The sequence below is a fragment of the Cricetulus griseus genome, chromosome X (assembly GCF_003668045.3).
Source record: "Cricetulus griseus strain 17A/GY chromosome X, alternate assembly CriGri-PICRH-1.0, whole genome shotgun sequence".
In the NCBI taxonomy this organism is placed as follows: Eukaryota; Metazoa; Chordata; class Mammalia; order Rodentia; family Cricetidae; genus Cricetulus; species Cricetulus griseus.
In genome coordinates, this window is record NC_048604.1 from 33,973,216 (window position 1) to 33,987,218 (window position 14,003).

Here is a 14,003-nt window from a genome sequence, read left to right on the forward strand (position 1 = left end):
TAATTGGCATTGACTATGATGTTCAGCACTGTTCCTTCAGGAGTTAGACGACAGATGTGCTGAAGAAAAGAAAGGTGTGTTCAACTTAGAGTGGTGGTAGCACTTGGGCCAAAATTCAGGTCCCATACCCCACAACATTCACCAATGTGTCTTGCTTTGTTTTGTTATTAATCAGAAGTTTGTGCATGTCTGCTAAGCCTAAGAATCTATTGGTCTATTAATTTGTATTACTCATGATGAAATGAGACATAATTAACATTTTTAAGTGAAAGATGCAGGAAAGACACCATGTGATATATCTTAATATTTCTTATTAATTATGGTATCTTAATATTTCATATCACTTTAAAGACAACCTTTCCATCCTGAAACTCTAGCATTTTGGGTGGGTGTTGATTTACCATGCATGAGAATATAAACAATTGATTGCTATAGTGAGAAATTTCCTTAAATGTCATTGACCATAGTTAAGAAATTTATTAGGGCCGGGCGTTGGTGGTGCATGCCTTTAATCCCAGCACTCAGGAGACATAGACAGGTGAATCTCTGTGAGTTCAAGGCCAGCCTACTCTACAGAGTGAGTTCCAGGATAGGCTCCAAAGGTACAGAGAGAGAGAGAGAGAGAGAGAGAGAGAGAGAGAGAGAGAGAGAGAGAGGGAGAGGAATTAAGTAGGGTAATTATTGGCTGGCTGTAAGAAAATCCCATTCAATCTTACTAAAAAAGGTTTTATAGTCATTGAGTTCTCCAAAATGACCATAATAAGCAACATCTGTGTCACCGTGTCTTTGTCATCAGGTATCTTAATAACATAGCTAGTGAGAATTGTCAGGCAGTGTGGCAGTCTGAAAGACCCATGATATTGTAAAAGGTCAACATCACTGATAACTAAATGTGAAAAAAAGCCAGTTAAGTCAAACAAGTAAGTTTTCCCTCCTCTGGTACATCCTTTATCTCCAGCAGATATGCACTACAAGAGCACGAAGATAAATAAAAATATAAGTCTTGTAGCTCAGTTCAGGAGGTAGAACAGTAAGTACACATTATGATGCAATCTATTTGGATATAGGACAACATTTTTTTCCTGAAAAAAATTTTGAAAATTCATCTGTGGATATCTAAGCTATGGACCTCGTGAAGGGAATGATGTCTCTGTGATAAATAGAAGATCCTGTTATATCTCCTGCTTTGGTGGTTTTAAGTATTAACTATAGACTTATTGTTTGCTTGCTTGTCTTCCTACATTTTTAGGAATAGTCTAATTCAATGTAATTCATCATAAGAAAAGACAATTTTATACTCATATGTGGGAAGGATACTGAAGTCATTATAAATATTTTAACACGAAGCATAAACGAGAGTACTGTACTAAAAATTGTTAGTCTTTCCTGTATTGCGCTGTTGTCCTAGTTTAGCTTATCAAACTTTTAGAAATAAGTGAAAATGCTGGATTCTTCTATCTTATTCTATTTTATGGATATCTGTGATTCTACAATCCACTCTGGCTTATAGACCTGATATTCCAGAGAAAAGATCACTTGCTATTTATTATCTGGAGTTTTAGGAGTTGCAATGATCTGTGGATATCTATCCTGGGATACTTTCTGATTTTGTTTTATCCAGAAGAGGAACCTCATGCTTTGGCAATGAAACTGGAAGAGTTTCTGGTAACTATTTACAGAAATTGGTTCCTTTATTTACGAAAACAATTGAGGAAGCTTCAGCACAGTCAATTGTGGCAGTAAGGTCTTTGGCCGTTTAATAGTTCAGAATTAGTTTATTCTCTCTTCTGAGAATTGTTCCTTCACTGTTGTATTCAGACATTGCTCCTCATACATCATAAAAATTTAGCTGTCAGTGTTGCCATACATTATACACACTTAAAAACTTGTCACACTATATAAACATTCAAATTGAAATACTTCAACATAACTACTCCTTCTCCATGTAGCAGTTCTTCATGAGTACTGCTTGTGAACTTCTGATCTTCCTGCTGGTCCTCTGAAGTGCTGGGATTACATCATGCCAAGTACACATGGTGCTTGGAATTGAACCTGGGGCTTCATACATGCTAGGTAAGCACTCTATGAACCATGCCCCAACCCCAACCTGGTCAGTTGGGATTTATTAGAACAAATAATTCCTGTTTTGACAGCTAAGTATGGCAGTATTGGGAATTATAGCTCGAGGAGATGGCAAGGACTAAGTCCTGACAAATTGTTAGGTAAATTTTCTTTCATCTTCAGGCTATCCACCTTCTAATAAAAACTGTCCATCAAACAATTCACAACTTGGCTTATTATAGTCCAGGAACATGATAAACGGGTTGTGCCAATTGATTTATTTCCTACTAAAACCTTGACGTAATCCTGTTTAGTTGCTCTTTTTAAATTTTATTTTGTTGCTTTACTTTTGAGGTAGTTTCTTTATAAGAGAGCCAAAGCTGGTCTGCAATTGCCCATGCTCCTTTACCTTTTCCTTCCTCCCTCCAAGCTGGGAATGGAACCCAGGGATTTGAGTATGTTAATCAGGCATTCTGTCACTGAAGAGTATATCCAGACTTTACCTGGATGTGGAATAAATGGGATCATTATCACAGTCTATATCCTTGATTGTTTTTATTTGTTTACAATCTATCCTTTTCACAGGTATGAGTTCATTGAGTGCAGGAATTGTCCTTCACTGGGTTCTAGTTGCCTAGTCAGCATTTAATAACTATTGATTGGATAAATGACTGACAGAATGAATGAACCGCTAAGTAGTGATAGCCAATGTAGAAAGTAAGTCTTAGATGAATAAAGCACAAAACATGTTTTAAAAGATACACTGCCAAAATATGGCTGGGTGTGGTGAGGCATGCTTGTAGTCCCAGCAACTTGGGAGGGGAGGGCAAGAGGATTGAGAATTCCAAAGCCACAGAGCAAATGCTTGCCTTAAAAAAACAGAAGAAAAAATAGAGAAAAATCAGGCAAGTAGTCAGAGAGAAAGACAAAGAGAGATAAATGGCCAATCTAAAATTGTTCACACGGTCATCCCAATGTTACTGTAAATGATCAAATAATTCAGCTGTTGTATTTTCTGGCAATCTCACACCTTCTAAGTCAGTGTTAATATGCGGTGAATATGGTCCACAATCTCCGCAATTCTCTTCAAGTTAAATGAAAGGATTCATAAATGAATCTGTTTCAAAACCCTACTTAGTAACTTTTTAAAAGTTAAACATTTTTAAAACCCACAGGGCACTAGTAAAATGACAACTTGAGAAGATTAATGCTCATTTTTGATCTTTATTTTTCTTCGAAATGATGGTATGCCCTGGCTGTTAGGAATTTTCTGTTGGTTGTTCAGTGTCCAGCTGGGACTTCACTTCCTAATTTTCTTAAGTCTCAATCCAAGAACACACATGTGTACACTTGGGTGTCCAGTTAATCTCTCATTAAAAGTTTGATTATGTACTCACTTCTGACTCTACATTATCAAGGAGAAACCAGGAATGGCCATGATGTTATGGTAAAGTTCTGTATGATTATTTCTCTAAGTTTTTTATTAATAAACTTTATTTTATAATACAGTTTATATATTTGATATAAATAGTTGAAAATGAATTATTTTGCAATTTCTACCATTTGAACATTTTCATGTAGAAAAGATTTGTATCTGGTAATGCTTAAAAACGCCCCAGATTTTTTTCAGTGGATTTATAGAGCAAATGGGTGTGCCATATTACATGCATTATTTTCTGAAGAGTATTTAATGCTAGGAGGCAGTATGATATGGTGCAAATGAATAATGAATTATTATCCTTATAAGACTTTGTCTCTAACTCCATTTGATTTCTCCTTTCTGAACAGTGATTTTTTTTGTCTGTTAAAAATTAAGTAGCCTAGGTTTAGGCATGGTTCAGTCTTGTCCAGATCAGATTCTATGAATTGCTCCTTCTTGATTTTTGAGAATAGGTGGGTCAGATTTCACATTATGGAATATTAATAAATATTTTGTTATCTCACTTTCAATCTAGGTAATGAACATTTAGGATTTTATTTTATGGTGGAAATATATTTTCTTTTTTGGTGTTTGGATGTGCAAAACAGAACCCAAGACTCTACCAATTGAGCTCTATATGTCCCCAGACTTGGGCAATGTGGTTTTAGAAATGTACTTTTATGTATGTTTGGATATTATTGTAACAAGAAGTCTACAAATATAATCAATAAAGTGTTTTACAGATGATTTGCTAGATAGTAATTGATCTTATGAAAGCTCTTTCAAGGTTACAATATTTATGTTGTGCTGTGAAATATTTATATTCCTTAGCAGTTTCACATGTTCATTCCAGGCCACTTTGTAGTAACTGTGGCAAACACAGACCAGATTTTAAAACGTCCTTGTGTTAATAGTTTTAAAGTGAAAGTATTCACTGATCAAGCAAACAGCATAAAGTGATGGGGGTTGTATCTCAGTTTGTAGAATTTTGTCTAACATACGCAAAGACCTGGGTTCGACTCCCAGAACTGTACAAACTGAGTTTGGTGGTGCATGCTTGTAATTGCAGCAGTTGAAATGTAGAAGCAGGAGGGATAGTAATTTCAAGGTCATCATCAGCAACACACCGAGTTCAAGGCCAGATGTGGCTACAAGAAAATCTCCACAAAAAGTAGAAAAAGTATTTGTAAACATGATATAGCTTGTGTTTCCCTAGCAAGTCTGAACATATAAATTATGTTGGCTTGATTATTTGTAACGAATTAATTTGTTTTAAAGACACAGATGCTATCTATCCATTGCCACCCAGCTTATTGTCAGGCTGTTGCTGGAAGATAGTGTGGCTGACTTTGTTGGACCAAGGAAAGTACCTTTTGATGATAAATGATTTTGAGTTCCATTTGCTAAATGTTGAACTTTTGGTGGCCTAAATTTCTCTTCTGTACAATGGGAATGCCAAGATAGTACTCTTCTCTTATCTGAGATGTGACTTCCTATAAATTCATTAATCTATTATCAGCTACTGATAAGAAGAAAAGTCATTAAAGTTTAATACAAGGTCCTTAAGAGGGAAAGACCACATTCATAGAAATTCACTTTGCATATTGTTAAATCATTCTATTTAACATTCGTGTTATTATTCCTTCACTGTACCTAATTTGTAAATTAAATTTATTGTGGGTATGTATATATAGGAAAAAACCCATAGTTTCCGTAGGGTGTTGATACTATCCATGTATCCACTACAACTCACAGGAAGTATCCCTGTACTGCTAAGAGGGGTCTACTGTAGTAATGTTTGTACCAAGAGTGTGTTGTGAGGAGCAAAAATAGTGACTAATCATTGAATTTGAGTTCCACTTCCTACATGAGAACTTTGAAGAAGTGTTTAGTTTCTCTTAGTTTGTTAAACGGGAATGCTTGTTTAAACCAATAGTTCCTCGAACTCTGTCATTATTAGTTTTGATTTGGGACTATTGGCACCATCAGAATAAAGGCTATGTGTCTAAGAACTTAAAAAATGAAGGTGGGAATATGGGTGCATTCATTAAACACATACTAAGTATCTGCACTAGTTAAGGAATTTGAATTATAGAAGCTAGAGACACACTATTTCTGCCCATAAGGAAATTACATACTGAGGTAAGAGGTCCATGGAAGCTCAGCCAATGTCTACTCTAAAGAAATAACACAGTGGGCAATCACTGCTCTGCTAGGATTTATGGGAGGTCAAGACAAGAAGCAAAACCAAAAAAGCCTTTGACTTACTAGATTTCAAACGTCATCCCCATATATTCTTCTTTTACATCTTGTGCACTCTTTCATTTCTGGATTTCGTTTGCAGATATCCTTGTGAAGAGCAGTCCCTTAATGGTAATATGGTTCTAACAAAGGCTTATTTCAGTATCAGTTAAGGGACAGTAAACTGCTATAATCCAGAGACATCAAAATAAGACCAAAATGTGGATAGACAACACTACTTGAGGTCATCAAATGCCCAGGATAATTTTATGTTGTCACTTTGCCATCTTGTAGTATACTGATATTGTTTATGTAGTCAAAAATTGCTGCCACCATTACATCCAGTCCATAGCTTGCTGATTAGGTGGAAAGGGGGAAGATAAAATGTGAATTTCTTGTTAAAATCTGGTCCAAAGATTACACATTTAGCTTTCTGGGTACTATTATTGAATTTATTGCCATATATTCATGTCAAGTTGTGAAGGAGTTTGAAAATGTGGCCTTGAGTTGGGAAGCTGTGTATACAGTTCTAACACAGTTTGTATGGCTGAAAGGAGATATGGAACCTGGGAAATAAGTAGGCTCTGCTGCTGGTGTTTTGTTTTGCTTCACTTTTTGAGGTAGGCAACGCTGGCCTTGAACTCACAGTGCTCCACGGGTCTTCCATGTGCTGGGATTAAAGACATGTACCATCCATGCCTGGCTTTTGTCACAGTTTTAAAGTCAGCTTTAGACTCAGAACATTTCCAAAAGGTAGCAAAACTCACTTCTATGTCTTATGAAATTCCAAGGGATTTTGGCAGAGAAGAGGGCTAAAATATCAATGTATTTTAAACTATTTTGCAACTTGATATTGACAAAAGCAGGATGGTCCTCTAAACCATCTCTGCCTGAAGATGCTCATCCTCATGACACAGAGTAAATTGTTCTCTTAAAAATTTTTAAATGCTAATGATCCTCTTTATTAGAGTTTGTTGTTCTTGTCACCCAGGATGTCACTTAGGCCTTCTGATACTCATTGTGTCCTGAAAAATATTCATAAGAAACACACACAGCTTAGTGTCAAAGAGTCAAGGAAAGCACACTGATGGCGAGGGAGTAGACAACGGTCAATGAGATTATTCTTTGGCTCTACATTTTAGGTAGACTTAAAACGCCCTATTTTTATGTGTACAGGCATTTTGTATGCATGTACATTTTTATGTCTGAATACTAAGAGTGCCTCATGCTTGAGGTGACCAGAAGAAGGCATCAGATACCCTGGGACTGGAGCCACAGATAGTTGATTGCTGCCATGTGGGTACTGGCAATCAAACCTGAGCTCTCTAGAGCTTCTAGTGCTTTTCAACTCTGAGCCTTTTCTCCAGCCCCATTTAGGAAGACTTTTTAATTATTATAAAGTCTCTAGAAGAAGAAACTTTATGTCCTGAGGGATATTTTCCTCTCTGGATGACTGACAGGCACATTTGCATCTACTGTTACAGGAGGAGGGGCTGATGGTGCGACTTTGTTCTTTATCAGAAAGCCACCTGCTATATAATAATCTTACAAGTTTTGGGGCTCCTGGAATCAGGTTTAGATGGCAATCTGTTAACGACCTTCAGAGCAGTTTAGGATGTCACATCTTCACACAGGGCAAACCTGTGATTAGTCCTGCAGTGCCAGTTCTTGGTTTTACAGGCTGTTGGTTCTGACAATAGCTCAGCCCCAGTATCTTCCAGGCCTGGCAATATTTAACTAGCTACCTAACATCTCTGTATGGGTGCTGAGAACTTGAATGCCCAGTAACTGTGCAATGAGTGGGAGAGAAGAGAAGCAATCTGGCACCGCTAGCCTCTGTTGTGTGCATTCACACCTGGTTGGTGCTAATTCCAGCTTCTGAAAACCACCTAGGGATAGGCCTCTTTTGTTGCCAGCTGTATTTTCTAGTTCAAGTGGGTTTCCTGTCAATCTCAGCTCTGGATTCCTGCTATTGAATCTTGGTAGTGGAGATCGCAGATTGATTTCAGCAAAATAAAGCTAGATTTGTGGGAAAGGTAAGCAGCCATGACACACTGTCTCATGGAGTATGCTTATGTGAATATTTAGACATTGGTATTAAATTTAGAATTTTGTGATAAACCTTGAGTGTATATATAATCATGTTCCCTTCTTTCTTCCCTCTCTCTTTTTCTATTTAATACCTCTTAACCTTTAATGCAAAATAACACTTTGAAGCATTAGATGCAGTGAAGCCTTTTTTCTAGAGGCTCCATGTCTTTTCATTTAACCAAACACTGAAATTGAATCCAAACTAAACAAATACAGAAGTATTTTTCTTGTGATTTACCCTTAAATGGTACAGTATGGCAGCTATGTACATAGCACATGCACATACTTTATATTAGATAATAAAACTAATCTAGAAATTCCTGAAAGGATTTTGGATGATGTACATAGAGTCTCTGCAAACATCTCACCATTTTTTTTGTAAAGATGAGGACATCTGCTGACTTTAATATCCTTAGAGAATCTAGAATCAAGTGGCAATGGACACAAAGTAACAACTATGCAACTTTTCCTCACGACCCCATTGGAACAGCAGTTGAAAGTAACCATTTCCTGTTTTGGTGGTCAACAGAGTAGTTGAAGACATAGAACATCATACACAAAAAGAGATATCTTAATTCCTGCCAGACAAACATTTAATATAAAATCTGTAGCAGTTCAGTAAGTATAGAAAGAGCATAAATATAACTGTCAAGTATAAGAAACTTAGATTTTAATTATCCTGATATTGTAAAGTTTGTGTGTGTGTGTGTATGTGTGTGTATGCATGTTTGCACTTGTGTGTGCACATGTACAATGCTTATATGTCTATGCAGCAGCGTCTGCTTTGATTGCATGTGTGGAGGCCAGAGGTTGGTGCCAAGTATCTTTACTCTATTTCTCTCCACCTTAAAAAATAAAAACAAAACAAAACAAAACATGATCTCTCACTTATTATGCCTCAGTCTTCTATTTCTGTAATTTTTAAATCTGAAGTAGAGTCATAACTGCTATGGTTGCTTTATACATGCATCCCTGTCACTAGAGAAGGTTGAAATAGAACTTTTAGGAAAATGAAATGAGTTGTCTTTTGTGCGAACTTCTCTTCATGTGAAGCAGCAAAGTTTAGTCTATGCTTTTGACAATTGAGGTGTGTAATCAAGATAGAAGGAACTATATAGTAAAACTTCAGCAACAGATGCATCATGCATTACTATTATTTAAAACAGAAGCTCGTTAACCAAATCAAATTTATCCTTTACATATCTGTTATTACAGGTACTGTATTATTTATTGCAAGATACCGAACACCACAAAGCTGGTTCTATGGTATTGAACATGAGTTACATAGTTCAGTGATGTGTCTGCAGCTGCCAAAAGATTTACAGGAAGCAGGAACCTGAGGAAAACTTTCTGGAGCTAACAGAAATTGCAATCTCAGGAAAAAGAAAGGAAAGTTTGAATCTAGATTTCCTCTTTATTTTTCGTGTCAGCAAATTCTGACACTAAACTCTCACCCAGAGGTCTGATAAGTAATTTCTGGCCAAAATGTTTGCAAAACAGCCAAATCAGCCAACGCCATACTCTTTAACTGCTTTGGAGTTTCTTTCTGCCTTTCTAACTTCAAAGTTGGAAAAATATTACGCTAGATCCACATGGTGGCACATGCTTGTAATCTCAGCACTCTGAAATACAAGACATGATTGGGGTTTGCATGTTTGAGGCCTCTCGGGCCTATATGCTGGGATCTTGTCTCAGAAAACTTTACAGAAAAACATTAACTATGGGAATGAATACAAATACAAAGACATTTGGGGGCAGAAAGCCATCTCGGGAAAAACATAAACTTTGTAATGGAGAGAAGAGTATACACGGCCCTCTGTTTAGGCGCCTTTGTTTAATTACCTCTTTAATACAAAGTGTAGCTTATCTTTAAATTCTAAACATGCATTCCAAATTAAAGAGTGTGATTTTCATCCATTTGCATGTTAGCGGTTTGGAGACACAGTCCAAATTCAGGTAATTGTCATTTGGAATTCACCATTGAGGAGATCTCCTCTACCTAGCAAAGTAGCAAAAGTATTCTGGCTTTTGGGGGCTTTGTATGATTCAAATGAAACTTTGCATGAACATGGTGATGAAATGAGGGCCAGAGAAAGTCTCTACAGAGAGTTATAAGGTGAAGAAGAATTGAGTGTTAGCCCAAGTTTCTTCATTTTATCTGGACTGAAATAAAATCTCATTTCCTTGTGTGAAGAAAGAGTTGATCTTTGCAATGGAAAAAGAGGTGCATGAAGCTTAGTGGATTTTTACTATAATACCAAGGATCACATCAGGGCTTTTAGGAACCGGAGGGATTTTAGACATCCTCTAATTATTGTCTATCAATTTGAATTACATAAGATAGAGGATTTTTTCCCTTTGTTTGTTTTGTGAAGCTGGGTTTCAAGTCTTTCGTAGCCATGAATGAGAGCTCCACCCTCAGCTCATAAAGGCCCACTTCTTAGGCAAAGTGCAGAGGCATTTTTGTGGAAATAGAAGGCTAAAATGAGTTAACATTATAATGTATTTGCTATTATATATTAATTATATGCAATAGTATGTTTCGTTAGGACACTTTCATGCATGTATGTATTTTGAGCACACTTTCTTCCGTGACCCTTTCTTGTCTTTCTACTTCCCATCCCCTTCCTATGCGGTGCCCCGCCCTTGTCCTATCTTCTTTTCCCTCCTGCCTATTCCTTTTGGTTCCTTCCTTCACTCTCCATCCTCCCCTTGCCTTCCTGCCTCCTCCCCACCATCTCTCCTTCCCTGTCTCCTTCCTCCATTCTTTCCTCCTTCTGTCCTTTCCTCCTTCTCCTTTCTTTTTGCCTTCCTCCCTTTCTCTGTCCCTCCCTCCCTTCCTTCTTTTCTCCCTCACTCCTTCTCTCCTTCCTTCCTTTTTCCTTCCTCCTTCCCTTCCACCTTTCTTCCTCCCTTTTTTCTTCCCCTTCTGTTCTTCCCTCATTCACCTTCCTTCTCTTCCTTCTTTCCTTTCTCGCTCCCTCCCTCTCTCCTTTCCTCTCTCCCTCCCTTCCTCCTTCCCTCCCTCTCGATCCTTCCCTCCTAGCTTTTCTTTCCTTCTTTCCCTTCCTCCCTTCATTTCTTCCTTCTTCCCTCCCTCCTTCCTCCTCTTTCATTCTCTCCTTTTTCTCCCCCCCTCCTCTCCTCCCCTCCCTCCCCTCCTTGTTCTCCTTATCTCTGATTCTACTGAGTTTTTCGTTTTGGTTGCTTACAGGATCATGGATGAGTGGTTACTTACTGCAGTATTGAAACTTTGGTGGTGATCACACCACTAAAAATGTCGCTATCCGTCTCAGGCAACCATAAAATGAATGGATGACACCTGTGGTCCCATTCAGTAATTTTTTTCCATTCTTTTTCTTAGTGCTTAAAAATGAACCTGCTATCTTGCACACACTGATTAGACCCTGACCTACATCATCAGACCCTGGAATATTTTTTTTTTCCAAAATAGTGCCAAGAGAGCTAAGGAAAGCACACAAGATTCCAGAGCTGACTATGAAACCAGGTCCTAGAATAGAATCCAGGTTTGAGGAGTCCTCTTTTTCTACTTAAAGGTATTTAGCACTCAAAACCAGGATGCCTTTGCACAGTATATGCTGATAAAACAGAGACCTATTAATCATATGCTTGCCTTTAGATTATCATTTGATTTGCAGTGTGGTGAGTCACGTAGTAGGCTAACAGTGGCAATATGAAGAGGCTATATCAGGAAGTCATTAAAAAGGAAAATCACTCAGATATAGTTTCCTCTGAATTTTTTAAAGCAAATATAACTTTGAGTGCTGATTTGCTTTGAATGCAAATTTTCTCATGATAGTTGGTACTTTTTGCAGCTAAAGTTGGAGCTCCTCCTACTTAAATAGAAGCTTTAGTTGTAAGATCATTTAAAACCCATTAAGCTTCAAAGCTGTTCCTTGAGGCAGATTTCAGTGGTATTTCAGAAGAATTTGATTTACAACTGGGCACATTATTCACATAGAGTAAGTCTGGAACTTTCCTTTGGGTATGAAATTAGGTAATGAGAAGTAACTTGTTTGGAGTAATTGCTTATTTTGCTTTAATCATCTTTGCTTAAAGGGCACATAAGTGGTGTGTGTGTGTGTGTGTGTGTGTGTGTGTGTGTGTGTGTGTGTGTGTCTAAAGTTTGATTTAGTGGAAATAGTTGGGGAAAATACTGCAAGCTTTGAATGAAGCTAATTAGTATATGCTGTAGTGTTAGTATGGCATGGATAATACTATTGCTTAATTTTTATTAGCCTGTATTTCCTATAAAATCTTGCCTATTTCAAGAAACAGTAATCCTTTAGAAAGACTTGGTTTTTAGAGTTCTCTGAGACAACTTTTTTTGTGATTACTTCACTATAAAGAAGAAGATTCCACTTGGCAGAAATTTTTCCCTCTTTAGCCCAGAGACAACCATACAGACTCTCTATGAGAAATAATTTCATTTATTTTTGATGTTTTGATTAATTTCAGAGAACATGCATGCCATTTGTATGTGTGGCTTCATTTATTTATATATTCTGATTACATGTATAATACAGTTATGAAAAGATAAGTTCCAGTTTTACCACCTTTGCTCTAAAACTGTACTAGCATCTTCTATTTTTCCCCTGAAAGAAAAATATTAATAGTCAACACTGAAATATGCCAGTCACTTTATACAGTGCAAGTGCTTCCAATGAGATTTATTTTCCAGATTAATTTTTTTGTAAAAGACAGCACATCAATACCAAGAGCTTATCTGCTATTTTCTCCCCATTTTATTATCATCTATTAATTGTACAAAATAGTGGGTTTCGTTATGGTATTTTATACATGTAAACAACATACTGTGATTATAGAATATTTTAGTGAGTTTCCAACTCAAGAATCATATCAATGCATTAGTATTGCTATTGCTGATGTTTCTATTTGAGATAGCACTAAACTAAACAACCAACAGTGCAGGATTTTGTTTGATTTTCCCTGTGTATGCCTGCTACCTAGCTTTCCTTTTCTTAATTTCTTCATCTGTAAAGTAACTAAGATATTCAACCCAACTCTGCCTGATGATATAATGGTTACATTTGATTGCTTAAACATTGGGAGAAATCAAAGTGGAGACAGAAATTCTTATAATGCAATACTCTACCAGTAAATGAAAACTGCTTTCAGGATGTCTCGTTCCATAACTTGGGAGGAGTTGAAGTAGAATTGGTTGCCTCTGGGGTACTTTTCAAGGAATTCATAGGAAGTTGCCTCTGGACATAGAAGAAGCAGAAGGAAAAGAAATTTAGTTACTATATTTACTGTGCCAAAGATGTTTTGTATGCGTTATCTCATTAATCATTTCATAAGTGGTATGGTAGTGAGTGCCATTATTTTTACTGTCTTCATAAGAAAATGGAGATGCAGAGAGCTGAAAGACTTTGCTCAGATTTGTGTGGCTCTTTCCATTATTGCACACTGCTTCCATGGCCGTTCTAATGGCACTGCTGACAAGAGAAGTTCTTTGGGCTCACACTATACATCTTGTCAGTGAGATTAAACCTATGCAGGAGAGATGGAAATGTACAGTATTATATAGAACTGGCTTGTAGATGACTAGACACTATTATTTGGGAGACAGAAAATGGCAAGTGATTGCTGTGACTATTAACTTTATTGGATTGTAATTATAACTTGCCAAAGAGGTTTATTTCTAAAATCATTCATTTGGATGGAAGACATTTGTTCATTTTAGTTTCCTTATAAGCAGGGAAGTTAAGACAGGAACTTTGAAAAACATATTAAAAACACCCTAGGAGGGTTCATGTAGGAACTCTTTAGTCTCCTAGTGCCTAAGCAAGCAGTGTAAACAAGAAGAGGCAGTTTGGCTTTTGGATTGATGCAGGCCTGGATGGAATTCTGATTGTACTAGCTCTTAAACTTGTACACAATGATTGATCTCTTAGAGTTTACTTTTCTTCTTGAGTAAAACATGTGTATAGTTACTTAGTATTATAGCCATAAGATGCGGGACAAATGGCAATAGAGGCAGAGATTATTAGTCTTCATATTTTAGAGGGGAGAAAAAAAGGTTAATCTATACAGTGGAGAGTAAGAAGGTATGGAGTAGATCCTAATCATATAATCTCAAATATTAATATAAGATTAACATTATGATAAACCTCTACAGGAAAGATAGTCTTATTTCAAAGGTGTG

The 14,003-nt window shown here is 36.9% G+C and overlaps 1 protein-coding gene across 1 annotated transcript in view; it reads left to right on the plus strand.

Moving 5' to 3' along the window:
* Nucleotides 1-14,003, plus strand: part of Il13ra2 (interleukin 13 receptor subunit alpha 2) — a 59,780-nt gene that overhangs the window by 739 nt on the left and 45,038 nt on the right. Inside the window, exon 3 of the mRNA XM_035450223.1 lies at nt 1,950-2,073. The gene's annotated coding sequence lies outside the window, so the exon portion shown is untranslated. The remainder of the gene's footprint in view (nt 1-1,949; nt 2,074-14,003) is intronic.